This window comes from Falco peregrinus, chromosome 1 (assembly GCF_023634155.1).
Source record: "Falco peregrinus isolate bFalPer1 chromosome 1, bFalPer1.pri, whole genome shotgun sequence".
In the NCBI taxonomy this organism is placed as follows: Eukaryota; Metazoa; Chordata; class Aves; order Falconiformes; family Falconidae; genus Falco; species Falco peregrinus.
Window position 1 is genome coordinate 9,838,781 of NC_073721.1, and position 15,613 is coordinate 9,854,393.

The 15,613-nt window shown below is 41.0% G+C and overlaps 1 protein-coding gene across 5 annotated transcripts in view; it reads left to right on the forward strand.

Moving 5' to 3' along the window:
- Window positions 1-9,314: 9,314 nt before the first annotated feature.
- Window positions 9,315-15,613, forward strand: part of ZMIZ1 (zinc finger MIZ-type containing 1) — a 307,342-nt gene continuing 301,043 nt past the window's right edge. For all 5 annotated transcript variants that reach the window (XM_055798721.1, XM_055798767.1, XM_055798747.1 and 2 more), the window contains exon 1: window positions 9,315-9,441. The gene's annotated coding sequence lies outside the window, so the exon portion shown is untranslated. The remainder of the gene's footprint in view (window positions 9,442-15,613) is intronic.

Below are 15,613 nucleotides of genomic sequence, written 5' to 3' on the forward strand. Positions count from 1 at the left end.
GGTTTATGGTTAACCAAACATTCTTCCCCCTCTGGGAGACTGATACTTAGAGTTTCAATCATTGAGCACTGATGGCAGAAGCCTATCACAAAAGAAAGAAACATCACAACTGGTGAACAGGACAAGAGGGTTAATTTTTTTAAGATGCAAAAAAAAAAAAAAAAAAAAAAAAAGTCAGAAGTAGTTTAAATGTAGGTTTTCATTACAAAATAATATGAAGCGTTAATATGATATATACCTGAAAACTTGTCTAATTTAGACAATAATAATGATGTGTCTGGTATTGTCTTTGAACATGGCATGCGAACAAGTTTCAATAGGTGAATGCCTTTCAGTTTTGAGGTCTCTGGACTTCCTAGACCCTTGGGATCATTAGCAAATCTTCTGAAAATGGTCGACATTTCTTTCCTAGCAAAAGAAGTGCGTTAGTACGCACTGGTAATGTTCGGTTCTCTTCCTCAGGCCCACCATGCTCTGCTTTAGGTAGAAATGGATGACTGAGCACCCAAAGCAAAACTGGTTGTCTTCTGCTGGTTTTAAAACCCTAGAGCTAATCCACTGGTTTTAGACAGCTCTTCTGTAATGTGTATGCAGTGTGTTGAAATCATAGTGCACTGCACAAGTCTTTACTAGTAGCCATATTGTTGCCAAATGATCTCTGCTCATTGATACTGGATTTTCTCTGTTATGCATGTAACTTTCCCTGGGGTGATGCAAAAGTAGATCACCAAAAACATTTTCTGAAATGGAAATGTGTTTGAAATCTCATTATTAGTGGAGGTTTGACAGTTGTTTGGCTTTGTTATTTTAAGCTACTTTTATCATAGACTCAGTTTATAAAAATAAAGGGGGACAGGTGTTGTGTACCCATACATACTGCTGTATAAGACCCAAACATTGTACAGAAAGGTCCCATTTCTGAAACTAACAGAAGTCAAATAGTTAAACCTCAGGTGTGGATCTGTGATAGTTACGTTAAACGTGCAATACTATAGCAGAAGATGCATCTCTTTTCTGTGGTTACATATCCCTTACAACACTGATGAGAATTTGAAAGGCTTTAACTATTAGCTCAGAGTTGCTTTCTATCAGAATTAGCTGCAGTTGTGATGGGAGTTGTGCTTGGAGATCTTAGTTTGTTTTGCAGCTTTTACTTACATCGTCTCATACAAGCCTTGCATTGGTTAGGAAGGGGAAATAGTAGGGACTTGAACACTCCCACTACATTTTTTAGCTAGAGATCCAGATTGTGGTGTCAAAATACAAATTCCAGATAATTTATTGGCAGGTTAATGTGCTTTACCGGCTAGGCAGAATTTAACAGCAATTGTAGCTTCTTGAAATGTGCATTCTTGGTGGGGGGTGGGGGAGAGATGTGAATTTGAGTGGTTAAAAAGCAATGGATTAAATACTTAAAAAAAAATACAAGTAATTAATACCTTTGGGCAAAAAAAAGAAATACCATTTCCAACACATTTTACAGGGACATGCTTAAAGCCAGTGTCAGAACTCCACAGACTCCTCATAAATGTATCTTGAGGAATGAAGAGCACAAACCAAAGCAGACCCTTTTCCAGCCCTTTTTTCAGCCCCAGTGTAGTTGGCTGCTCAGCCTGCGGTTTGTTCAGCTGCGGCAGCGGCTTTGTGTAGGCAGCCGTGGAGCTGGTCCAAGTGCCTCATGTCAGTGCCCTGATTTCCATTCCCCTTATTTTCGCAGTTGGCGCAGTGGTACACTGCTTATGGCCTGAAGGACAGGTGAGCATCTTCTCTCTGGGGTTGATGCTGGCTCCTGGACCAGTGTGAAAGCTGGTAGTGGTTGTGCGTTACATTAATAATACGGGCTATTATGCTTATAGTTCTGTATATAGATAAGGATTAATATTACACTGACATTGATTGTGAATTACTTAGTTTGTTGATATATCTTGAAATCAATTCAGTGATGTAATAGCTCTTGTATTATTTCTTTAAATACTGTATTATTACCTTCCTTGGGACTCAGTATAAAGAGACATAAGCATGTCTTAAATTGTTGGGTTTTTTTTTTTTTCTTCTTTTCTGTTTTACATGGTGTAGATTTGCACTAATGATAGTTGGAAATAAGTATCTTTGTATTTTATAACAGAGTTGTCTGTAAACAATCAGGCTAGGAAATGTTTTTCTGTGACAGAAGCTTTTCCTGGCTACTTTTGTATCAACATTTGGCATTATCTAGTTACTCCGCTTGGTGCATTCTTGAATCGTTTTCAGGGGAAAAAAATTAATCTCCATAGGTCTTAGATTTTTGGGAGCAGACAAAGATTCTTTCTGTGCTATTTTCTAAATCTTTAACATTCCAGTTTTTTCTGCATGAACAGAAATGTTCTTTGAAGGAATTTATGTCATTGTGGGGAGTGTAACACTTGGTCATGAGTCTTTCCTGCTAGTAGTTTCTAAATGGGCTCTGGGTGTGGGCATGTATCTCTTGAGCAGTCCTCAGCATAGCATTCAGCTTCCTGTGTGATGTGCCTGCACCGTGCTCCAGAGCTATTATTACAGAACATTTAAACAGACACAAGGTAGTTTAAAACAAATTAATTTGAGTTCCAGTAGCAGGGCTGCTGGAGGGCGAAGGTTTCACTGGCTGAATACCTAGCCAGAGCTGGTGTTTCTGTGTGTTTCACATTGATGTTTTTATGGCTGTGGCTCACCTATGGTAGCTGCTTTAGAGGTAGGTCAGATAGGTCCTTGCATACTGCAGTCATACCTGGCTTGTCGCTGTAGATTGTGTTAACCTCTTTGCTGCATTTGAAGCTAGTGAATTCCAGTAAAACTGCCGAGGATGGAAGTTGAGAGAGCAGCTTTGTAAGACAGGTCTTCAGTCTGTATATAAAATGGACCAAAAAAAAGGGATTTTTGCTTCCCTTCACTGCTAGCCAGCATATCACAGCCAGGCAAGATGCCACCAATTGGCATCTATCTCCAGATTCCCCATATTGACGTGAGTCATTCAGAGCTGATAAAAACATTAGGTCTAGTCATAACTTGCCCCAGTAAAGGTTCACAATAGCTTCAAGAGCCTGTCTTGGTCTCTGTCATTTTTCTGAGCAGAGACTGTCCGTTTGACAGTTGGGGTTTTCTGCACATTATCTGTTTTACTGGCTTGGTAGCTGGTGAACACCTTGAGGTGAAATTTTCATCTTGCTTGTTGCTGGATGCTTTACTACTGTCCTCGATGGTCCTTCCCCCTGCCCCTTATGTCATTGAATTAACATATATTTCAAATAGAGATCAAATTTGTAAACACCATTGGGGTGGCCGAAAACGCTTTAGGCTGCCGGGTGTGTGAGGTGATTGATGACATCGTTACCGACCCTTACAGGAGACTAGGGAAAGTAGATGGGCCTCCATCCCTAAAATTGCCACTCCCCCTTATTGCTACCTGTTTACTGCAAAAGACAGAAGCCTTCTTTCAACCATTCTGCTTCACGTTTTAGCCTCTCTCCTGCTGCCAAGAATATTTTTACTCTGCGTCAAGAGAAAATGAATTCATGCCTTCAGGATTTGTACTCTTTGCTCTGTGCTATATGATAGCAACCCAGTGAGATGCGCAAGTGGAAACTGCATTAATGATTGATAAAAGCTGAGAGCTGTTTAAATTTTTTTTCCTGTTTAATGACTATCAATAATTTAATGCATTTACTGTATGTTTTTAAGAAATAACACCCATATTACAGGCTTGGGTTTAATAGGCTAAATGATTCAAGCTTCAAAAAATACAGATTTCCAACATGTAGCGTATCCTCTTTTTAATTAAGAGTAAGACAAAAATATGTAATCAGGCTTGTAGGATGGAGATAGTTCTTGTGAAACAAGTGTTTCCAGATGCCCCTTCCCCACCCTTGTTATCTTCTGGGCTGTTGTCAAGTCAGCATGCGGCCCCCCAACAGTGGCACACAGGTGCCCATGCTACCACGCCAGCAGGGAGCCCCAGGAGGATGCTGCTCTCCAGAATTTGGCCATGTGCCTGACTTTTCTGTCCCTTTATGTCCTAGGTCCCAAGTCCCACACCACCATTATTTTAGCTGGTTTATCAGCATCCTATCACCTAAGTCATCTGGACATGGTTGGGGAGTGTGACTTTAGAGAAATAATTGCTTCCTTCAAGATCTAGCTTAAAAGAGAGGAATAAATATTTTGAAAAATTATTCCCCACTCTGTTTCTTGGGAAAGGACGGAATTTTTAAAGTGATGTGCATCTTCTGTTGTGCTTGCATGCACTGTGTTTGGTCCTCAAGGCTTTGCATATAAAATTTGGGGTATGAAATCTTGGTTGTCCTAGGTATGTACCTTTTTGGGGGGTTAAGAGAATTAAATCTTTTTTTCATTATTGTTGGTTGTTGCAGTAAAATGGTAAGTAAATGTCATGCATAGGTTGGTGTGTTTTAATAAGCATGTTATCTAAATGCATGCGTATGAATAGTGCTTCTGTAAACTTAGATTTTCACATGGGCAAATGTCATTTGGGAAGAGCTTTTTTCAGGATCTAAGGAAAGCAGATGGGGAAGTACAGATAGGTATAACATTTAAGCTGCAGAAGAGAATTGTGTAAACACTTCTAAATAAAGATACAGAAATATAATACAATTGGCATTTGAATTAAAGGTAGTTTAAATTAATAAAAATTATGCTTCTTGCATAGGAACTGTATTTCATGTAAGTAAAGCAAAGAGTCTTCTATATAGACATCTGTTGATGGGTAGATCCTGTGAGTTCACTAAAACCCGTGCAAATCAAAGGAAAATTTATTCAGGAGATCTATGTTCTTACCATGTTTTTATCCTTTTTCTGTGTTTCTGCAAGGATATTTTGATAACTTTTTCTTGGCTATTTGTGATAGATACTTGAGAAGAGCTTCCTGTCTTTTTGCAGATACACAGTATCTGGGTGAACAGTATTTACGTTCTAAGAAGCTTTTTTTCCCCACAGATACCTCCAGTACAAGTGTTTGTGGTGGAAGTGCTTACCCTGTTCTGTGTATACAGAATATATATGCTCACACGCACACATACATGCATGGATAATAGGGCTATGTTATTTAATTTTTATTTATATATAATAAACATAATATATTTCTATATAATAAGCATAATAAAATGTTTTATTTATACTAAATTAAGTGGCATTCGCTAATTTCTAGCTTGTTACCTTTATGTTGCTGTAGGTAAGCACTGTGTTGTATGCAAGTTTCATTTCATATTGACTCTGTCCAAACTGTAGATATTAGAAAATAGATTGGAGAAGGCACCTGCTGCAGGGGGAGGTGAGGTTGCAGGTTTCAAAACACAGGGTTTAGAGCCCTGCCCTGACAGTGGAGAGGGGTGCCCACAATATCTGGGAGGTGCCACTGCTACTAGTGGTAGAGAGCCTGTGGACTGCTATGTCTTAGTAAGGTATGTGGGTGATACTTGGTACTGTTCTGAGAAACATTTTAACTACAGGTTGTACAAGAATGTGTGTGGAAAACTGTGGAAAATGGTGGAGGGTTTTTTTTCGGTTTCATCATGATGGTTAAGAGTAGGTATTTTAATCTTTTTTCCTTAACTTGCTTGGTTGTTTTTTACAATGAGAAATTGAGATTACTTTTTCCCTCAATAGATATTCATGGATCAGTTATTTTATTACCTCTCCTAGATCAAGAGGTTGAAAAATAAACAGAAAAAAAGGAAAATCATTTTTATGATGATATAAACTTGACCTGTTTCTATTAGTGCACACTGAGTGCGCATGTTAATTAACTGAAGAAAAGCAGCTGTTTGTTAAACTTAGATTGAAGAACCTTGAGAGCACTTTTTTCCCTCCCTAGTAAATTGTGTGAGGTGGTGATGATGTCTTACCCCGCCCCTGCCCCTTTTAACCCCTGTTTTGCCGCCTTATGATATGAACACTGTTTGGCAAGGGGACAGTTTCATAGAGCAGCATTCTGAATTAATTCTTTCCTCTAGTTCTTGGTGTAATGGAAGTCATAAACATTGTAGGGCTAGAAAATCCAAAGGAAATCTTTCAGGTTGGCTGTGTGGAATGGAGGTTCCCTTTAACAGAGCAGTTCCCTAAAGGGCTGATGGGGTCTCCTGATAGGGGTCAGACAGGATAAGGTGAGCAAGCTTTTTGCCAGTTGTGAGGTGGAGACTGGAAGTGAGGGGAGTTACTTCCTCAAAAGTCTTTATTTTCTGAACTTAAAAAGTCTCTGGATCAATGAAATTAAGAACTAGATCCTGGCAAATGTCATGCAGGCTCTTTGTGTTTAACTGCGAGAAGTGGGTCAGATTTGAGTAATGCCTAGAAAAACCACTATATTTTCATTGTGCAGCAGGAAGAATAAATCTAGTGCTGATCATTCTGAAAGAAGGGTGAAGTTTTAGTCAAAGTCAGATCCTTCGGAATCCCTGATCCAGGTTTCAGTCTTCATCTCAGGTAGTGTCCAGAATCAGCATGCGTAGTGTGAGATTTAATGAAAACCCAGCATCTGCTGGTGGAATTGAGGATTATTTTCATTAAGCTTGATACATGAAAGCAACTCGGCTAAATCCACAGCAGCAGTTGACTTGCGCGCAGTCTGAGGGTGTTTGTCTTTAACATATGCCTCTTCATTTAGCTAATGTTGATGTCAACAATTTGTTTGGTTTGATACAGTGTTTCCCAGTTTTCTGTTTGCTTCTGTCTTGTAGTGGCTGTATACCCAAAACATTTTGACATTTTTCTTATACAAAGTATCTCTGGCCATGCCAGAAACTTACTCAAGGCTTTCGGTAAGTCATTTCACTAGCTTTCTCCACATACAATTTGAGTTTCAGGTAATGCATTAATTGAGCTTCTTACTTTTTTTCTATTTTTTTCTTCTCCCCCTGCCCCCCCCCCCCCCCCCCCCCCCCCCCTTGCCTGTGAATTTGAGAACAGAGCAATCTCATCTTCTTTGGGGCAAGTGATGTTAAGTCAAAGCTGCATCCCTAAGTATGACATCCCTTGAGTCAAAGCTACATCCCTTATGACAGATTTCTGTCTCCCTGAGAATGTTAAAAAACTTTCATTTTTTGCACTTAGCCTTCTTTTTTGCCACTTCTCGATTTTATGGTTGATTTAAAAATATGCTTCCTCCAAATCTTGTACGTCTGCTTTAAATTATTTCTCCTACCAGCAATTGGATGAAAGTGTAAAAATTTTAAGCAGTTGAAATGTAACCAGTCTATCAATTCTTAGCAGACTTAACCTGACACGTTGGGGGGGGTGTGTGTCTCTTATCAAGGAGAGAGGTGCTGTCTAAAGCATCCTTTTGATTTAATAACAAAAAAGAAAAGCAAATGATGCATTTGGTTTAGGGGTATGAAACTAGTGTGTGATTGCGGGGAGGTGGGGGGTTTACGGTTGTTTTTGTTTCTTCTTGTATTTTGCAACCTGGTCTGTGCTGAGCTGCTCAGTAAGTATTGATCAGTACATAGCCTCGGGATGTACACATGTCAGGAGCAGTTCACTGATGGTCATTTCTTCTCTGTCCCCAGAATGAAGGCTGTAGCACTGTTTCTGTCTTTGAAAAAGTGGAACACTGTTGAGTACTCCAGGTGTTGGCTTGAGTTGGCTTGCATCAGCACAAGGGGGCTGAAATCTGACAGAAATCAGAAATGTGATTGAGGGGCATAAGACATTGAGAAAGTGAAATTAAAGTGTGGGAAGGCTTGCCTTTAGGAAGGAGGTTGAGGAGGCAGATTTTTGAGCAGGTGCTTTTTTGTGTAGAGATCCATTCTTTTGCAGTGTCAGATTATTGCTAGGCCTATTTATGGGGTGAACGTAACAAGGCGGAAGAGGTTTTGAATCACTGATCTTGTTCTTTCTCTTCTTAGTACACTTTTTCTGTGTGTCGTCTTTGGTGATCTTTATTTAGGTTTTCATTGTTTATTTACACTGCCACTGTAACTTCATGAATTCTTTAAATCATTCCCTATCTAGAGGGGAATCTGGACAGAAGTATTCTTGCAGCTTTAAGTCCTGCTGACAGGAGGAGAGAAGAAGAGAGCTTTTGTCCCCTAGAGAAAAGTAGGGGCTATGGCCATTTAGAATTGGACAGACATGGTCGGCTTTGAAGGGAAGTGCTGTGATGGGAGTGCTGCCTTTTATGTTGCTTCCTCTCTGTTGGAGCCCCTTGTATTAAATCTCTTTCGGGAGACTGGATCCGTTTGCAGTTGCACACTGTTAGCAGGTGGGGTAATTATGTTTTAGAGGGATGATGGAGGTGTGGGGGGAAATGTAAGGAAGCATAGACTTTCTTACCTTATTTTGAGAGCTTTCATTCAGACATTCCATGGGACAGTAAAGGAGATAGGGTTTTCTGTATGAATATAAGCCAACAAAATGTGATGGAGAACAGACTGGATGTGTTTCCCTTTGCTGATTCCCCATGGAAAACCTTGATTGCCATTTCCTCAAATATGTTAATGTCTTGCATGCACCCTTTAAAATAAATTTCCACTTGATTTTCCTGCCTTTCATCAGAGGCAGGTACTAGAGGTAGGGAGGGGCCCATTAAATCTGGGTGTCTGTAAGTCTCTTTAAATTCATGTTAGGAGTAGGGCAGAGAGAGGTGGTCTGAGGTGAGGGATTATGGTTTTATGGGAGTGAAGCTGGATTGCTAAATGGTATATTTAGTCACAGAAAAGCTTTTTGGTTCCCCTACTCTTCATTCTGATAATTAATTTTTTTTTTCCTGCTATTGTTACTGAAAGATTCAATATAGCTGGAGTAGGTTGCCTCAAGAAAAAGAGTAGTTGTCTTGAAATAAAAGTATTATTAGTTGCATATGCCTCATAATTCTAGGTGTGATACTTGCAGGGAAGAGTACATAAGCACTTGGATATCAGTATATACCTGTATGTTCAGTATGCATGTTGGAATTTGCCTTTTGCCAACTATTTTGATAGTAAATGTGGCTCATTTGAATTTTTACAGAAGTGGGTGTGAGCTTGGCTGAAGCATATTTACTTAATAGATCGAGTGCTCAAGAATATTTTTGAATGGAACTTTTTTCCATTCTAGTGTGGGCCTTTATCCCATTCTGACATGAACCCAGCTTTGTTTTTCGTAGTAGTAGGCGACTTGGGCTTTATATTCCATATGTTGATATGGTGATGATGGAAGAAGAAAATACAGGACAGCTCAAGTTGGTATTTTGGAACTGGAGGAGAGGCACAGTGTCTATTCCAAGGAGGAGTTGTAATCTGTAGCCTCTTCAAAGAACATGAAAGCTAATACTTACTGTTTTCATTTTTTTCTTACCCTTTAGGAAATAACTGTTGTTCTGAGGCAGAAAACGACTTCCAGCTCCTTCTCCGGGCACACACCCTGCCCCCCCTTCTTTTTGCCTGAATTAGAAGCTCCAGGAATGTGCTAATCGGCATCGGCCTCTTCAGGAAGGTAAGAGGTAATTGTTATCTGCTTTTCGAGGTGTCTTGCCTGCCTCCCTCCTTCTGGAAAGGAGGGTGATGTTGGAAGTTAGAAGAAGCTTGTCTACATGGAGTTCAGACAAGTCTTCTGGTTAACTTGGATTGCCCTTCTAACAGTGTGTTGCAAACAGAAGCTTCCTGCGCTTCTAACTCCACTTCTATGTACAGGATAGGGTCCCTTGGGAAAAACCAGAAGATGGGATACATTCTAAATGCTTGCAGAGAGAAAAATAACATAACTGTTATATTGCAGACTAAATTAACTAAATCTTTGTCTGAATATCAGCTTGGATGAAAAGACAATGAGTTAGGTCTGGAGAAGCCAAGCTAAAGAATTCTGTGTCAGAAAGTGCTGCTTTTATTATTATCATACATGTACCTCTACTCAGTTAAACATAGATTTTTGGTTGTTTAACTGTTTTGGTCTTGGGTGTGGTTTTTTTTAAAACTTGATTGTCGTCTCAGGGGTCCTTCATGGTTTCATGGCTGGTTGTACCACTGACAGATAAGATGGGAACCAGCTGGAACCCCAGCTCTAGCTCTGAATAGTGTGTGTTGTGAAGAGCTGGAAACAGATGGCAATTCTTCACCTCTCCAGACTTTCTTTAGTTTTGGACAGAAGTGCAAAATGTGGTGGGTGAGAGTTCAAATGCAGTGCTTTTTTTGTAATACTTCTAAGCAATTAAATTTTGTAGTTATTTGGTGATGTGATCCACATGTAACGCATGTCTGTCTTTCCACTTCAAGACATTCGATGTATGTGTCAGGGTATATAAAGTACAAAAAATTAGTGCTGTGATTCACAGAGCAGCCTGAGCTGCATGAGTAGTCAGCTGCTAGACAAATGCATATATATATTGCAGTACCAAAACTAAATATTTAGTTAGGTATTTGCTTAGGAGCTGGCTGCAGTGCTTTGAGATGTCATTTCCCATTCCATCTTTGTGAAAGACATTCTGTCTAGACCTCAGCCATTCCAGTTCACAGTTGATGTCTTAACTTAAACCAGCTCTGAGAAGGGGTTTATGCTAACTTGCCAGGCTCTGAATTGGGGAGGCCAACGTGTGATATAAATTTTTCTGTCAGATTTGCTCTGTGGTACTAACTTTAGTGAAGGGTTTGGGAAGACAGCGCGATGCAATAATGTCTTAAATTGCCCCAGTGAGATTTGTCAGAGTTCATTTGTCAGACCCCTCAGACTTAGTAAGCATGCTAACTTATCAAGGATAAGCTGCAGACAGGTAACGTGCCTTGGGATGTTCCTTTTCATTCTCCATCTCATTCTTGACGGTGCAGAGGCAAGCTAAGTCTTTACTGAACAGCCACTACCAGTTGCCTGGCTACCTTCTGCAATAAAGCTAATTGACCTAATGGGCAAATGTTTTTGGGAATAGAAGAAGCAGAAGCTGAAGCAGAGACAAGGAGAAGCATACAGACCAGCTAAAGGGTTCTTGAGGCGTTTCCAATTTCCCCAGGGCTCCTTCTATGAGATTACCTGTCTATCTCTTTGTCTCGTATCTCTTAATGCAGGAGGAGTGTCAGACTCCAGGCCGCTAATCTTTGTTACTATGGAAAGGCTGGTTACACTGCTCTTCTTGCACTTCAAAAATGGCAATCGCTGGTCCCCAGCTGGTTCCCTGAATCTAACTTAAAAATGGATGATAGCTTTTCTCCTTGGTGCCAGACTAAAGAATGAGCTGCCTGTGCTGTTGCAGGCAGGCATTGCCTCCGCCACTGATGCTGTGGCATGCTGAGAGGAGCCCGCAGAAGCTGCCTTGTGGCCTCTGAACCTATTTTCTCCGAGACAAGTGAAGGCTCTGTAAAATTCTTTTGAAACACAGAATTTTGGGGCACACTGAGACGTGGGAGGCTTGGCTGAGCTGCAGGTGTGGAGGAAAGCTGCTATTAAGATTCGTAGCTCCAGCCGAGTTTTTGTACAGTTTCTGAATGCCTTCAAACTCCCTGGGTTGGGGGCTGAGGGAAGCACAAGCTTTGCAAGCTGTTTTGCAGGATCGTGGGCATCGGTTGTTGTTATTGTCTCCCTCCCAGCACACGTCTTATGTCTTATGCAGTGACGTGCAGTGGAGAGAAGTGCCCCTGCTGAATTCACAGGGTCAGCTGAGAGGCCGTGCACAGCCTACTGCCATTTCCCTTTGGCTGGACGCTTCTGTTTGTCCCTGTCTTGCGGCACTGGAAATTTGGAGGGGATTCCCTGGCTGCTGCTCCCCTCCTCCTTACCCTGCGTATGCTTCCTGAGTTGCAACACATCAGACGGCTCAGCCCTCTGAAGCCATGGTTTGGGAACAGCTCCAGCACGAACACTTTGTCTCTATGTGCTCCTTTCTGTCCTCATAAGGAGAGGGAAACTGTCCCCATGTTGGATAGGGTCCCTTTCCAGCTGCTGCAGCGACTTGCGCGCCCGGGAAGTGTATGTTGCTCAACTCCTTTAAATGGTACCTTTGTGAAACATGCTTTAACTGTCTGCAAATGTATGGTATTTAAGCACCAGTCTGTATTATCAAATGCAATCATGCAGACTGTATTCTTCGGGGTGAAAAGCTTTTGGAGGACAGGCTGGATGTGTTAGTGAAATTTGAGAACCAAAGCAAAAGGAAAATCTTGCCCATGTGTTGGACTAGAGCAGGTTCAGGAAAAGGTGGAGAACCGGGAAGCATATACCCCTTCCCAGACTGGAAAAGTTGAAGGGGGACAGAAGGGAGGGGAGAGGCAGGGCAGGGACAAGGTAACAAAAGATCAGGCTGGCTAGCGGCCCACAGTTCGCTGTGTTTTGTTTGCTGCCTTTAATGCTGTGCTTTCCTCCCCCATTTCCTCTAACTAAATTTGGGCAAAGATCACTTTCAGTGTTTTTCTTGCTTGAAAGAGCCACGGTACCTCCATTCAGATCGTTTCAGAAGTTGTGTTTCTTACCAGTGCATCTGGAATTATGATTTTGCACTGATTTTTGAAAGAGCGTTTATTTCCCTCATTATTTCCCCATTTTCCTGTCTCTTATTTGTATCAGCCTGAACCATCTCCAAAGGAAAGGTGATACTGCTGCTAGCTAACATTTCAGGTGGGTGACACTGTATGTTAAGCAGCATGCCTGTAATAATTTACCTGTCAGTGGGAAGCTTACCCCGTTTGTTTGTATTTCTCTTTTCCTATAAAAATCAAGTTCCTAGCTTTTGAGCATTTGTAGAGCATTTCAACAAGGTGTTTGTTTCAAGTCTTGGAATTTTGTTCCTCCTCAAATCCTTTGAGATAAGTATGGGGTTAGGGTTTTTCATTCAGTGACTGTATTCAGTAAAATGAAGTGTCTGTCAAAGCTATGTAGCACCTTATGAGAGAATGACAGGTTCTTCCAGAGTCCTCAGTTTGCAAAGCCTTAGCCATCTCCCAGTTTAAATCAGGACTTTACCACTGCTTAAGGCCTTTAAGTACTTAATTAACTTTATGTTAACCATGAGCCTTTGCTCTCTTGTTTTTTAATGAAACCTTTGATATTTTTCTGATTTTCCTTTCATGAAGGTTACAGGTTTTAATTTTCTATTCTGATATGGAGAAGATTTAAATCTTAAAAACTTTATTGGAGAAGAAGAATGATTTCCATCCCAACAGTGCTATTTTCAAGTCATTTGTACGTTTAGAATCTGTTTACTATGTAGTGTGTAGCATAAAAAAGAAAAATTCAGAAAGCTGGATGCTTATTTTGTACCTCCAAAAATATGGTTTTTAAACATCTTCAATGGTTTTAAATGCATAGAAAGTGGAGAGTTCAAAGCTGAAATTAACTTGTTCTTAAATCACTTCTTTCACAAAGTCTAAAAAGTATCAAGAAGCACAGTAAGAATTTGGCATATCTGGGCACAAGAAGGTAGGTTAAAATGGTAGTAAGAGACATGAGTTTGAATTTTCTTATCCTTTCACTTGTCTGGGTCAGCTCTTTTCTGAGGGCTGACTTCACAGGTCCCTGCAAGTGAGTAAGTAAACAGGGTTGCAGGGAGGGGTGGTGAAAAGACTGCAAGGGCTTGCCTCAGGGCATCTGTATGTCTGTATCTGTGTGGAGGCCTGGAAGGTACTGTCTTCTCCCCCTCCCCTGCCCTGCTGGTTAAAACACTTCAGTTCTGTAGTGCTAGCAGAGCTCTGGGTCACTTGGCTTTCCTCCAGTTTCAGCAGTTATGGTCTGCCTACCTCTCTTGTCCTTAATGCAATTTGTGGAGTTTTTGGTGGTACTCACGGTCATTGTGTGCGAGGTGTACAGACCTACTTTTGAATACGAAGCTGATTTTACTTATTTAGGAGTAAGCCCTATGTGGAGTGGTGTGTTACCTCGTGCTGGGGCTTCCTCTCTTTCCCTGCTCTGCCACCCCAATGAACTGCAGTTGGGTCATTGTTCTGCTACTCTTTGCATCCACTCCTTGGTGTTGAAGGGATGGTTCTGGAGGCCAGGTGTCTGCCCACCACCTGCCCTGGTGTGCAAGTAATAGCCCTGAGCATTGAGGTGGCTTTTTGCACTCCTTGGAGCTTTGCAGGCGTGCTAGGAGGAGCTCTGGTTTGAATGACTTGCAGTGGCTGCTGCAGAGTGCTGGGATTACAAACCGACAGTGCAGGAAGTTTTTTGGAAAGAGCCTGTGGTGCTAATCCATAATTAGTGGCTGAGAGGAACAAAGTGTAATGCATGGGTATTAGTGTAGGTGGCAGTTTTTGGTATTTTGCTTTTGCTTGTATTACTTGTTAATCCCTCAGAAATAAAGCTGGAAGGTCCAAGTCAGTTTTGAATGTTGTCCTTAATGCATTGTTAATGTCCTTAATACGCTGTTGAAGTTACAATGGAAAAAGACCTGTTTTGTTGCCTGATTTCCTCACAAAGTGATGACCATCCTCTTCTGCTACGGGCCAACCTATCTGGGTGCATACTGCTCCATCCTTCAGCTATGCAAAGACGCCTGTGAATTCCTTGTATGTTTGAACAATTTGCCCATTAAAAACCAAAACAAAACTAATAGCAAAAACCAAACCAGAAGAATTTTTCTTCCCCAAACCAAATATTTTAAAGTATGAACATATAATCATGAGTTAGTGTTTCAAAGCCATGTTTCCCAGTTTTGTTTGTCTCCTACTGTGTCTGGTATATGCATCGTTTAAGGTCTAGAAAATGTGGTGCTGCCTGGGGTGTTGGGAGGACTTGGGTGCTGCTTACAGCTCTGGTGGTGGTGAGGGGGGTCATTCATCCTGTCTCATCCCTTTTGGGCTTACCCCATGGGAACCCTCCTGTTCAGTTAGCCCAGGCATTATAGTAGAGAGCTGTGCTAACATCTTGTCAGCTGTAGGACAGAAGACACTTGATCTCGCAGGAAACCTTGTGTTATAAAGAAATTTTGTCTGGAATAATTCTGTGCAGATTTGAACTGGCTGGGTAAATTTATACTGGGAAGTGCTTTGTAAGATGTGGCCTGAAACATTTTTGATCTGGTACTGATGTCCTTAAAAGCCAGATGAAGTGCATCAGTGACTCATGGTCACTTACTGCCCTGCTGTGTGATGTAAACCAGATCTTCCTTTGGTGCCTTCCCTCATACAGCCCTGTCTGGCTGGGCCGTGAATTTCAGGCTTGTGCTCATCGTCCATGGTTCATAACCTAAACATGCTCTTCTCTTGAAAGAGACCTCTTAAACTGCTTGTAACATAAATACCAAGTTTCCAGGCACTTTGGTAATATTTTACCTGTGGTTTACCTTGATTGAACAGGAATTTAGACCTATAATGTTAGGGTAACGCAGGAACTTTATTTCCCCTTCCCCCCTTCCTTCAAACTATGAGTTTCTTACAATTTTAGGATCTTTCTGTCCTCTCTGTGAGTAGTGTTGCAAAAGAATGGACGCTTAACTTTTTGAGGAAGATAAAGGAAAAAAAGGGAAGGTGGATGGTTTGGGGTTTTTGTGGTATTTTGTTTGGTTGGTTTGGGAATTTTGTAAATTATTTTTTTACCCTCTACTTCCCAAACGCCTTTGGGTATTTGTGACACTCATAGAAATAAATTGAATAGAGATGAAAATTGGGTATATGAAGTGAAGCACTGTTTGCCAGCAAAATGAGCAGCTATGATATATTTCATTCTTCAGATGCTTGGCTAAGTAGCGGTA